This window comes from Neofelis nebulosa, chromosome 5 (assembly GCF_028018385.1).
Source record: "Neofelis nebulosa isolate mNeoNeb1 chromosome 5, mNeoNeb1.pri, whole genome shotgun sequence".
In the NCBI taxonomy this organism is placed as follows: Eukaryota; Metazoa; Chordata; class Mammalia; order Carnivora; family Felidae; genus Neofelis; species Neofelis nebulosa.
In genome coordinates this window covers 148,513,094-148,525,729 of record NC_080786.1, presented here as the reverse complement: position 1 = coordinate 148,525,729, position 12,636 = coordinate 148,513,094, and the positions used below count along the sequence as shown (strand labels likewise).

General features: G+C 46.7%; 1 protein-coding gene across 2 annotated transcripts in view; it reads right to left on the bottom strand.

The window, feature by feature from the left end:
• The window catches only part of KCNE2 (potassium voltage-gated channel subfamily E regulatory subunit 2), a 179,476-nt gene that overhangs the window by 73,035 nt on the left and 93,805 nt on the right, over positions 1-12,636 (bottom strand). The window contains exon 1 of one of the 2 annotated variants that reach the window (XM_058731914.1): positions 5,386-6,005. The exons of the other annotated variant lie outside the window; for it this stretch is intronic. The gene's annotated coding sequence lies outside the window, so the exon portion shown is untranslated. Of the gene's footprint in view, positions 1-5,385; positions 6,006-12,636 lie in introns of those variants that run through there. 2 annotated transcript variants of the gene reach the window in all.

The following is a 12,636-nucleotide window of genomic DNA, read 5'->3' as shown; positions in this document are numbered from 1 at the left end:
TTTTAGAAGGACATTGCTTTTATGAGCATTGTTGAATGACCAGCTTTCCTGGCCCTGCTGGAGACTTACAAGGCTAGCTGCAGGCTAAGAGCAAACACTCTTGCTATTTTGAAGTTAAATCAATTTTAAAGTTAAAGGTCCAAATTGACTTTCTCCTGTTCTGATGTTGTTGGGCAGAGTCAGCCCCAAGGGCATGGCACATTACTGTGTTTGCCAAGTAGGGCCATGCTGTAATTTGCTCTCAATGATCCCAAGGAAGCCATTGGTTAGCACCATTGGCAGTTGGTTAGCACAACTGGTGGTGAAATCAATGGAAGGCTGGTGTGGGTGCTCACAGAGTAAGCTCCCACCATCCTACCACCATATTTGACAGGCCAGGGCCTTATTGACCCCTCATCTTCCAGTTTACCCAGATACTCCCTTCAACTGGATTTCATCTCTGGACAATTTGATTGAGCAGACAGGGAGATGTCCAGTGCACTAGATCACCCTGGCTGCTGGAGTCAAGTTTGGGCGGAAGTTGAGTCTGAGCAACCAAACTTTGGAAGCTCATCATGTGGAAGACCACCAGAATCTTCCATGTGAGAATCTTCCTAATGAAGTGAAGTCTTGTTTATTTTTCCCTGGTGGAGGTAATTGCATATGACATTTCTCTGAATCATTTATTTATATTTTTTCTTCTTTTTTCAGCATGAGAAACTAAACAGATGGAGAGAGCTCACTTAAAGGGTTTTCTTATTACTCCTGGCAGTCTTTGGCTCCAGAAAACTGCTTAGCCTCTTTCCTTGGCTAGAAATGATGCCTGGAAGTGTTTCCGCTGCCTTCAGACTCACAGAGGGTGAGCAGGGACCACGTTTTTCCCATTTGTTCCCTTCATCATTCCTTCATCAAAGTCTTCTTCCGAATTCCAGCACAAAGATGTTTTATTGAGGCTCTGGACCCCACTCAGAAGCTTTTTTGTTTAATTCAATTCTTCTTGTCGCCATTAGGAGTTCATTTAAGCATGTCTCCATCCCCATATTTTAGCCAGAATCCAGAGCTGCTTCTCAGAAGGTTGGACATGGATGAAAACACCATGATGGTGAACCCAGCTGGGAGCATGGACAAGTTAGGAGAGGACAGATGGGAGGGGGATGGGCAGCAGAGGTAGAGGACATTGTAACAGCACCTTTATAGGTAGGAGCTCCAGAGAGATGGGCCTGGGGGATTGTTCTGGGGGGCCAGGAGCCTGTTGCTACTTCCAAAAGGATTGGTTTCTTCAAAGTCTAGGCAGACTGAGCCCCCAGAATCCACCACCCTTGAATATATTTGTCGTCTTCTGCTCAAGGCAGAGCTTACACCAGAAAACAGAGTTAGGAAGAATGACAAAAGAAGAGGAAAGAGGGTGTAACTGGGGTGAAGAGGCTCTGAGAATTACAGGTGTGGGGTGAAGTTTGGGGGGGACCAGGACCTGTAATGGGGCACAAGTGGCATCTCTAGCTCCTTATCCCATGACCTATCTTCTATCTGCAAAACTGGGGTTCCCTTTCTATTTCCCCACTATCTTCTGTCCCTACTGAGAAAGAAAGTAGTAGCCCAGCAGCACATCACTCCCTGGGGCACCCTCAGTCACCCCTGATAATTACCAGAATTCCCTTATCCCACCCTTCACCCCATCCTGGGTGGAGCACCCCTCTTTTCAGGTTCCCACCATATGTAACACTTGACTGGCGCCATATTGGAATGGACCTGCATATGGGTCTCTCTCCCTCATTAGACTGCACATGCTAAAATCAGGGACTGTCTCTTGCTGGTGGGTTTTTCCAGGAATTAACACCATGTCAACTCTTGGTTCAACAACTGTTCGAATGCATATGTAAATGAACAAACATAAAATACATATGTGAATTTTCTCACATCGACTCATCCAACTCTACTTTAAAAATTGCATTCAAGGGCATCCAGGTGGCTCAGTTGGTTAAGCGTCTGACTCTTGATCTCGGCTCAGATCATGATCTCACAGTTCCTGAGATTGAGCCCCATGTCAGGTTCTGTGCTGACAGCTCAGGGCCTGCTTGGGATTCCCTCTCTCCCTCTCTCTCTGCTCCTCCCTCGCTCCCTCTTTCTCTCTCTCTCTCTTACACACACACACACACACACACACACACACACTAAATAAATAAATAAATAAACTTAAAAAAAAAAAAAGAATGCCATTCAACAATACCCAGCAAACATTGGGTGCCTGCTATGTGCCAAGCACTAGGCTGGGCCCTGAACATACTACTGTAATAAAGAAGAGTTGGGACTTCCAAGTTGCAATCAGGCATACAAGATCACAGATAGGAGAGCACTGGTTGATGTTTTCTGTCCTGCCCCTCTTGATCAGGGATGCCAGTGTCTGGTTGGAAACAGACATGGTCCCTTCAGCATGGCACATGGTGCACCCCATTGCCTCTCATCCCTCACCTTGGCAATAACTCTCCTTGGGCTATTTGAACTTCTCTCTCCTCTCACAGTTCTCAGTGTGTCAACTATTGTAAAACTTTGTATGGTACTTTTGTCTCAATGGCCAGGGGTGTCCCACTGATATTTATTTGGTGGAAGCCAAGAATACTCAACATTCTGCAATGCCTGGGACAGTCCCCTGCAGTAAAGAGTTATCCCACATCCTGCCAACTTCCAAATGTTCCACCAGAGCTTCCCATAGATAAAAAAAAAAAAACACAAAGTATTTCTTGCAAGGTTCTAAATATGCTGAATTCCCTGGAATGAGACTCCCATATAAATTGAGGGAAGACTGTACTTTGTAAAGAGTCAGTCACTATTTGGGACACCATGTCACCAATGACAGTGCCCCATGGTATTTGAGTTGCCAGCACAGCTCACCTGAGGCAGGCTGCATTCTTATCTGCTGCTTTCATAGAAAGGCTGTGCAGACACCCAAGAATCTGACTTGAGCATTACATTTTCTACCTTACTCCTGCCTGAGCATTTATCTGTGGAAACATACTATCTTGCTATAAATTACTTCCCATATCTTTTTAAGTCAGAGCATTATATTGATCATTTAATTTTTTTCATGTTTATTTATTTATTTATTTAGAAAGAGAGTGTGTGAGCAGGGGAGGGGCAGAGTGAGAGGAGAGAGAGAATCCCAAGCAGGCTCCATCCTCAGTGTGGAGCCTGACACAGGGCTCAATTCCATGACCGTGAGATCATGACCTGAGCCAAAACCAAGAGTTGGATGCTTACCAACTGAGCCACCCAGGCACCCCTATGTTGACCATTGAAAATATAATGCATGTATGCAGGGTGTCTGCGTGGCTCCATTGGTGAAGCATCTGGCTTTGGCTTGGGTCATGATCTCATAGTTTGTGGGTTTGAGCCCTGCATCAGGCTCTGTGCTGACAGCATGGAGCCTACTTTGGATCCTCTGTCTCCCTCTCTCTCTGCCCCTCCCTCTCTTGTGCTCTCTCTCTCTCTTTCAAAAATAAACATTTAAAAAAATAAAAAAATATAATACAATGCATGTACAGAGATTAGATTCATTTCTGTTATGGGCTGAATTGTGTCACCTCCCCCTACAAGCATCCAAATTCCTATGTTGAAGTTCTAACCTCCAGAACCTCAGAATACAAATTTATTTGGAAATAAGGTCTTTATGGAAAGAATCAAATTATAATTAGGTCATCAGAGTGGGTTCTAATCCAATATGACTGGTGCCCTTATTGAAAGGGGAAATTTGGACACAGGCATGCATAGAAGGAAGACAATATAAAGAGACACAGGGAGAAGATGGCCAGCTATATGTGAAGGAAGAGGGCCTGGAACAGACCCTTCCCTCAAGGCCCTTAGAAGGAATCAACCCTGTTGACATCTTGGTCTTTGACTTCCTGTCTTCAGGACTATGAGAAAAAACTTTCTGATATTTAAGCTGTGAGGTCTATGATACTTTGTTATGGCAGCCCCCCAGTTCATTTGTTATACAAACTAATATAATTTCATTCTGGAAAAGTACAGGGGTATGAGAGGTAGCATAAAAAGAGGACATTGGGTGTGATGGGTTGAGAATAACTGTCCAATTCAGACTCTCAAACAGCATTTTTTAATACAGCTCCAAAGAGCAATAATAATGCAAAAATTGGTTTTGGTTTGGCAAAGGCAAAGCATGGGTAATTTCAGTGTCAGAAATAATCAAAGTATTAAGTATCTAGCAAAAGAAAAGAAAAGTAAACCTCTAACTATGGTGATTTCCTGCATGTGAGAGAAATTGACCATAAAGCAATTAAAGTAAGGTTAAAAAAGAAAGAAAACCTTCTATTTTGTACATGGAAAAAAGCTCTTAAAACTCGGCCTGCTATAGACAAATAGCCCCACTTATATTTGTATGGGTTTTCAGTTTATTCCATTTAAAAGTCCTGAGAGGGGCTCCTGGGTGGCTCAGTCAGTTGAGCATCCAACTCTTGGTCTTGGCTCAGGTCATAATCTCATGGTTCGTGAGTTCAAGCGGCGCATCAGGCTCTGTGCTGATGATGCAGAAGCTGCTTAGGATTCTGATTCTCCTTCTCTCTGCCCCTCCCCTGCTTGTGGTCCCTCGCTCTCTCAAAATTAATTAATTAATTTTAAAAAAAAGTCTGGATAGGCAGGGCAGATAAAAATTATCTTCAACTTACAAATGAGAAATCTGTGGCTGGTTTTTTTTAAAGATAATTTATTTATTTTGAGAGAGAGACAGAGAGAGTGAGCAGGGGAGGGGCAGAAAGAGAGGGAGAGAGAGAATCCCAAGCAGGCTCCATGCTGCCAGTACTGGGCCCCACATGGGGTTTGAACCTACAAACCATGAGCTCATGACCTGAGCCAAAACCAAGAGTTGGACACTCAACTGACTGAGCCACCTAGGCACCCAGAGAAATCCATGGCTGTTAAAGTGATTTGTCCAAGATAAAAATTAAATTTCTTTACTGATTAAAATTATTTTGGTTGCGAGAAGTAGCCACCAATTTGAATTACTCAGACAAAAAAAAAAGTTTTGATGGTAGAGATCCCTCCAGCCAAGGGAGCCATGAGCAGTTTGCCATGGGAAAGCCAGGGCCCAGCCCGTTCAGGGCCTTCCCTACAGGGGGTTGAGGGTCTTCACCCAAGAGATTGCTATGAAGATGACTCCACAGCCAACCTCCAAGATTCAGTTTCTGATCTAATTTCAAATTCCCAAATGAGAGGCTTTGATTGGCCAGTCGGGTGTCTAATCCTATGCCAACCAATTATGGTCATGTAGTATCAGCAAGACAAATGGGGACCAATCTTATAGATTAAGGGGACAATTTCTAGAAAGAGGGAAATCACCATGTAGCTGGACAAGTCCCCAGAAGGTCCACACCTTAACTGCCAAACACCGACACATACCAGTCTTCCTGTGCATCCTGATATGACCCTGGGTAGCACGCTGCAGAACACACAGGCACAAAGGCATACTCATCCACTCTCCAGGAGAGACAACCAAGTCATGTCCAGATAACAGTTAGCAGATGGACTAGGAGCTTCTCAAACTGAATTCCTTTTCTTCAGGGGCTCACAAACTCACTCCAGTCCCCAGCCTCCCTTGGAATTAGATGTGGCACGTGACAAAGTTCTAGTCCATGGACGTGAGCGGGAGTGTTAGGTATCATTTCCAGGTCCAATCCTCCTCACGCTTCTCACTCCACTGACACGACATATGCAGTGGCCTTGGCAAGCTTCTGTAAACTGAATATGGACAAACCACAACATGGAAGGAGCTTGGGTCCCTGAGTCACTTCTTGGAAAAGAGGTACCAACAGATCAGGAATGTATGTGAGAGTGTAGGAGAGCAAGAAAGAAGTTTCTATGGTGTTTAAGCCCTAGTACATTCTTGGTATCGGTTTTATAGGAGCTACCATTATCTTAACTGACACAGAAAGTAATGCTCAAGGTGCACTGTTCAGAGGGTTCCCAAACTCCAACTGATGTTCATTCCTCCCCTTCATTCCGTCATGGTCATTTCTTCCAGTTCTGTACCCTAGGGACTCTGCTACCGCCAATATACATCACATAAGGGAGTGAGGAGAAGGAGAGAAGAAACAATATTAGAGATGAATCAGAAGACCAAAGTGAACACCTGCTTCAGTAACTCTGTCCTTTGCTCATGGGGATCCCTCTTTTCTCTGGGAACTCCAGAAATGGTGTACTGGTCGCCCTGTTTATACCGCATGAACTTGCAGAGCTGACTGGGGAAGAGGACCCATCCCTCACTTAAATGGGCCAATCAACTTCTTTATTCTGGGAATTTGGAATTTGAATGAGGGTAACAGACACCAGGAGATGGGAACTAACCACATTAATAGCAATGTTCTGCAGGAAAGGCCTAGTAACTCCTGAGGTTGACATCAGTAGGGCAGCCTAGTTCCCATCTTCTTTGGGTTGACTTTTCAACTCCTCCCTGAATCACACGACATGCCAAGGAAACTTCCAATAAACCCTTTATGATGAAACTTATTTTAAAAAACTATAACCAAAAGGACTCCATCTAATGAGGAAGGTAGCTCCAGAAGAAGGGATTTGCTAATTCCCTTGGTACCCAGAGGAGGAGCTCTTCAACCATTCATTCTTTCATTAAAGACTATTTATTGAGCTCCTACTATGTGCCAACCATACTGTGATACCTACTGAGGATTCAGTGACAAAGCCAGTATCTGCCCTCTTGATGCTTATAGTCTAGAGGGGAGAGAGGTACTAAACAGGTAATCTCACTCATGAACATAAAGTTACAGAGATATGGACCCTTAAGGAAATATTCAGGTCTATGAAAGAGCTTAGCAAAAAATGGAGCCTTACTTAGACCTAGGTATTTGAAGAAATGACATTTGGGCCAAGTCCTGAATACCGAGGAGGTATTAACTTACGGGAGAAAGCAATATTAACACAAATATTTATTTACAGAACTCTGTGGTAGGGGTACACAGGGAGTACCATAGAAGCCAAGGGGAAAAAGCATTTTAATTTCTCTGAAGGAAATTGAAAAGGCTTCTCATAGGTGGTTATATTTCAGTTGAGTACTAAAGAAAAAGAAGATGGTTGCAAAGAAGAAAAAGAAAGAACCCTCCACGCAGAAGGAAAAAAGGATGTTCTGAGGCATGAAGGCATCCAAAGTTGAGAACAAACAGTTCTGCGTGGCTGTAGCATTTAGGATATTTTTGAGGGAAATGGTCAGTGAGGAAGCCATAAAGGGCCTCACCTAGGGGGTGGACCCTACCCCAAAACCAGTGGGTAGTGGAGAGTCAAAGGAAGACTATTGCAGGGAAGTGTTTCAATAAGATTCTTGATTCAGAAGTTAATTCTAGATTTTATGAAGAACAGATTGAATCTGAGAGAGAATGGAAGCTGAGGGGATAATTTGGAGCCATGAACTGCTTCTGTGTTAACCACTGTCATCTACTAAATGGTCCACCGTAGGCCTGAGGCCCATCATAACCTGAGTGTTGGGGGCAGAAGGAATAGTTTGAAGTGTCTTTCCAAAGCCCTGCACTGCCACCTGGCTCACCGCCACATTCTTGGTTGACACGAGACACAAAAACAAATAGCCTGGGTTAGTTAGGCCCCAAACTCTACACCCCAGATTTGCACTACCCTAAGAATGAGGCCCAAGTACTACTCACATAAATTTGAAGAATTCCAGTACTATGCTCTTCCCAAAACACAGTAAATAATTGAATTTTCCTAATTTTACATATGTGCCCTCTATAATTAAAAAAAAAAAAAATCTTTGGTCCCTTTTCCACTTGTAGGTTAGAGTTAGAATTTCATATTAAACACTGACTCTGCACTAATTACATAGTTATTTTAATTGATTCTCTCTCTCTCTCTCTCTCTCTCTCTTTTTTTTTTTTTTTTGGAGAGAGAAAGTAAGAGAGTGAGTGTGAGTGGGGAAGAGGGGCAGATGGAGAGAAGGAGAGCATCCCAAGCAGGCTCCGCTTTCAGCACGGAGCTTGACATGGGGCTTAACGTGGGGCTTGATCCCACAACTCTGGGATCACCACCTGAGCTGAAATCAAGAGTTGGTCCCTCAACCAACTGAGCCACCCAGGTGCCCCTAATTGATTCTCCTAAAAAGTTTGAAATCCACTGAGTTGGATGACATAGTTCATGGGGAGAGTGGGAAATGAAGCCAGACGTCTTTTGGGGGTGGATACACAGGAGGCTCTGAAAGCCTGCCCCAGAAGGTTGTGCTTGAGCCACTGGGGGGCCTTAGATAGTTTTGAGCTGAGGAGTGGCCTCATGACAGGCCACAGGAAGACTTCCCTGACCACCAGGGCCCAAAAGGTGAAAGCAGAACTCCTCAAAATGTGGTCCCCTGCCAACTGGATCAGAATCCCTCAGGCACAGGTCAGAATCCATGTCAGATCCTCAGGCCACGTCCCACAACCACAATCAGAGTCTCTAAGGCAGGGGCCCAGGAATCAGTACCTTAAAAACCTCCAAGATTTGAACGCATATGGAAATCAAGAACTGGTAGACTCGGAGGAGAAATGAGAGGTGAGGAAACCAGTTAGAAGGCTGGAGAGTCTCCAACAGAGAGGCAGTAGGGAGTGAGCTAGAAGGGAGGAGACGGAGTGGGAGGGTGGGATCTGGAACAGGACAGCGGTTCAGTGACTCGGGACACATGCAAGAGGAGCCCAGCATTTCTGAGCACGTGGCCAGGAAGCTGGTGGCGTTATTGACGGGAACAAGGAATGCAGGAGGAAAAGCCACCTGGGGGAAGAGACTATGTGTCCAAGCTTGATGACTTTGACGCTGAGGTGCTGACAGGGCATCAAAGCCAGCGTGCGGAATAACGTGCCACCAGCAGGTCTCTGCGTGGCATTGAAAATCTATGGCCGCCTGGCACTTAGCTTTCTCCGCTCATGGCCGCAGACACCTCTAGCCCACCAGCCATCTGCAGAGACAGGTGCTCATCGAAGGTGCTGGAAGGTGTGGGGCCGGGGGAGAGGAGAACAATCCGAGCCCTGCAGATCTGGCCTGGCTGCGTGGAACCAGCTCCAGGTTCCTGTGCTGCCTGGGCTCCCTTGTGACACCGTCTTCCAAAAGGCACCCCATTTCCCTTCCTCTTGTACTCTGGCTGGTATCTCTATACGTGTCGCCATTGAGATCACTCGCCAGCAGGGAACTCTCAAAGGCAGCTTCAAAATCCACACAGCTGTGCTCTAAACTCCGCCAATTATATTTGACTGCAAAGTCAGTTGGGGCCAAAACCTGGGAGTAATTTCAAGGACACCTTTTAAGACCAAAAGAAGGCCTTTTAGAATTGACAGTTTCTGTAGATCCAAGTCACCCGGGGCCTTTCATCTGCACATTAACACATGCAGAACTCGGGGAGGGGGCTTGTCTGAAACTCAAATCATCAGGTTTTCTGAAACACACACATTTTCTTGTTTAGCTTCCAGTCCACCAACGGGGTCATCTGGGGAATATCAGCACCGGAAATGCATCTAGAGGTTTCCAATTAAAATAAATTGCCTCAATCTTTGCATCAGCCATCTTTGAAACTGTCAGTGATGTGCTTAGGGCCACAAACTGTTCACTCTGGGGTGAGCTCCAGGCTGAGCTCCTACAGAGGCCACAGGCGAGGAAAGAAACATCAGTGAGACTCAGTGCCTCCCCCCGGACCTCATGAATGGAGTCACAATGTCCAGTTCTCAGCCTCAGGAAGCTCTCAGCAGAAGCCTTGGGAAATCTACCCCGGCGATCAGTCCCCAGGCCTGCTTCACTCTGGGGCTGCCCAAGGTTTTCCTGTCTGTGTCCGGGGACTCCTGGAGCCACACAGGGTTTTGTGGCCTCCCAGACACCCTTTTTCTACCATCGACCAAGTCCAGCTCATCCTTTCTTCTTCTTCTTCTTCTTCTTCTTCTTCTTCTTCTTCTTCTTCTTCTTCATGCTTATTTGAGAGAGATAGAGACAGAGAGAGAGAATGGGGGAGGGACAGAGAGAGAGGGAGATACAGAATCCGAAGCAGGCTCCAGGCTCTGAGCTGTCAGCACAGAGCACGATGCGGGGCTCAAACTCACAAACCATGAGATCATGACCTGAGCCAAAGGCAAACGCTTAACCGACCGAGCCCCCGAGGTGCCCCAACCAGCTCATCTTAAGGACAAAGTGGCTCCACATCCCCAGCACCTGGTCCAAGCCTCCTCTGGTCTCTGATCTTTGTCCCTAGGCAGAGTCTGGCACATAGAACAAGGGTGCATTTACCCTGGTCCCCACACCAGATCATAAACACTCAGGTTGTAGGTTTTCGTTCTGCAATTCTCCCCCTAGCATCACAGCCCCTGAGAGGCCAGGAAGAGCGCAAGTTTGAGGCGAACTGCCGTTGTGTTGTTTACAGACCTTTCAGGATGTGATTGTTGAAGACAGGTCAGGACTGTTCATGTTGACACATGTGTATGTCACTGTCTTAGCCCACTAGGACTGCGGTGACAAAGTACTACAGACAGCAACAGAAATATACTCTCTCACAGTTCCGGAGGCCGGAAGCCCAAGATCAAGGTGTTGACAGGGTTTGGTTCTTCCGAGGCCTCTCTCCATGACTTGTAGGCAGCTGTCATCTGGTTTCTTCACATGGCCTTTCCTTTGTGCATCTGTATCCTAATCTCATTTAAGGACCCCAGGCAGATGGGATCAGGGCCCACCCATATGACCTCCTTACCTTAATCACCTCTTTAAAGGGCTCATCTCCAGTACACTCTGAGGTATGGATAGTTAGGATTTTTGGAGGGGACACAGTTCAGTCTGTGACAGTCACACAGCACAGGAGGCACCCCCTCCCCACCCGCCGTTCCTTGCCGATTGGCCAGGCCATCCCCTATTACATTCCTTGCAAACTGCAGGGCTGGAGACAAGAGAAGTCAGCCGCTTCTGGGTCACAGTTCTGGTAGAAAGTTCATTCAAAGGAAGTGTCTGAAATTAGGAACTGATAGATCCCTATCCTCACCTATGTGGTCACCCATCCGCCTTGGTCATGGGAGGTCACCAGGTGCCTTTCACTGGGAATGCAGATCAGCTACTCCGGCTTATAACGGTGGCCCCCCAGCCTTCAGAGAAGATTCTTTTCCCCAAGAATTCACACACCTCAGGCAACAGACATCGTGTTAGTGTCAGCGCTGCTCCTGTGTGTCTGCTGGGGGTCCGAGCAGCAGATGCAGGCCGGCCCTGAGGGCCTGTAATCTCACAGGATAGAGGAGGCCGATGGGGGGGACCCACATGGAGAGGGGCCGAGGCACCAGCCAGAGCCTCCTGGAGGCTTCAAACAGCTGTTTGAAGAGAACTGTTTTGATCCTCACGACCGATGAGCCGAAACATTTCAGGAAATCCACTCCAAAAGGAAAAAAAGACACCGACATCTAGAGAAACACTGCTGTTTGTGAACAAGTACTGAGAGGTGGAGCCCTGTGTTAGGAGGAGGGGAAGGCCGGGGGCCCGGATGAGGAAGACCTGGGGAGAACGTGGCACCTGAGCTGAGCCCGGAAGGGAAAAGACCAGGTTGATCGCAGGCAGGAGGGAGGCCCCGGAGGTGGAGGGCACAGCCTGACGCGGGGACCAGATTTAGATGCCAACCAGCCGTGCCCAGGGCGAGCCCCGTTCTGACTGACGCAGAGGCAAGTTTTTCCAAATGCAGATATGAGGATGCTGCGTGGACCGTACAATTTCCAGAAAAACGGGGAGCTGACAGCAGTGCCTGTGGCCGAAACAGGCCCGCAGACAGCAGGAGAGGCCAGCCTGTTCTCAGACTCAGCACCTCTTCGGCATCTAAACCAAAGCTCCGCTCCACTTTCTGGCAGGCCCCGGACTCGCTCTCCGCTGTCAGCATTATTGCTTTCCAGGAATCTCCTGTTTCTCAAAGCATTTTTGCCAAGATGTGATGTTTTGCAAGCCCCAAAGCCCATCTCCCTCCTCCCCTGTCAAACTGATGAAACCATTCATCTTGCAGCCCCAAGCAGTCCCCCCCACCCTGCCCGCGCTCCTCAGCTCACCCCAGGATCTGGCGGAGACCCAGGAGTCCCGGAGGCAGAAGACAGGCCCGTCTGTCTGAACCAGAGCTGGCGACACGGAGGGGCTGCGGTATTCTCACTACCCAGTAAAGACAACTGCACACTGGCAGATTCTCCCAAGGGGCATAAATATCTCCAAGGCAGCCTTTGAGTTTTGGCAAGAGACAGGGTGGGAGGGTTTCTGAATATATTTTGACATGAATTAAGGGCAAGGGGCCCTTTCTAAAATATTTGCTTGAGGACTGCGTTGGAAACTTATTCCACTGCTTAGTGACTCCCACTCCATCTAAATGAATCAATACAGTAAAATATTTATCGAGATTCCCATTTATTAGGCCAGGAAGACATAAGCTGGCTATGGAGGAAATACTTAAGGCTTTTCAATTCCTCTACCTGGAAATCATTTGAAGCCAACCTGAACACTGAATTCTGCCTACAACTACACCTCATCAACCCAGGCAAAAAACACCTTAAGGCTGGAGAATATGTTATTAGCATTTATTAGGCTATGGAGCAGGCATTGTTCTGAAAGTTTTATATGTGTAAGTGTACATAATCTGAAAGAGACTTCCATTTTACCAGAAAAAAAAAAGATCAA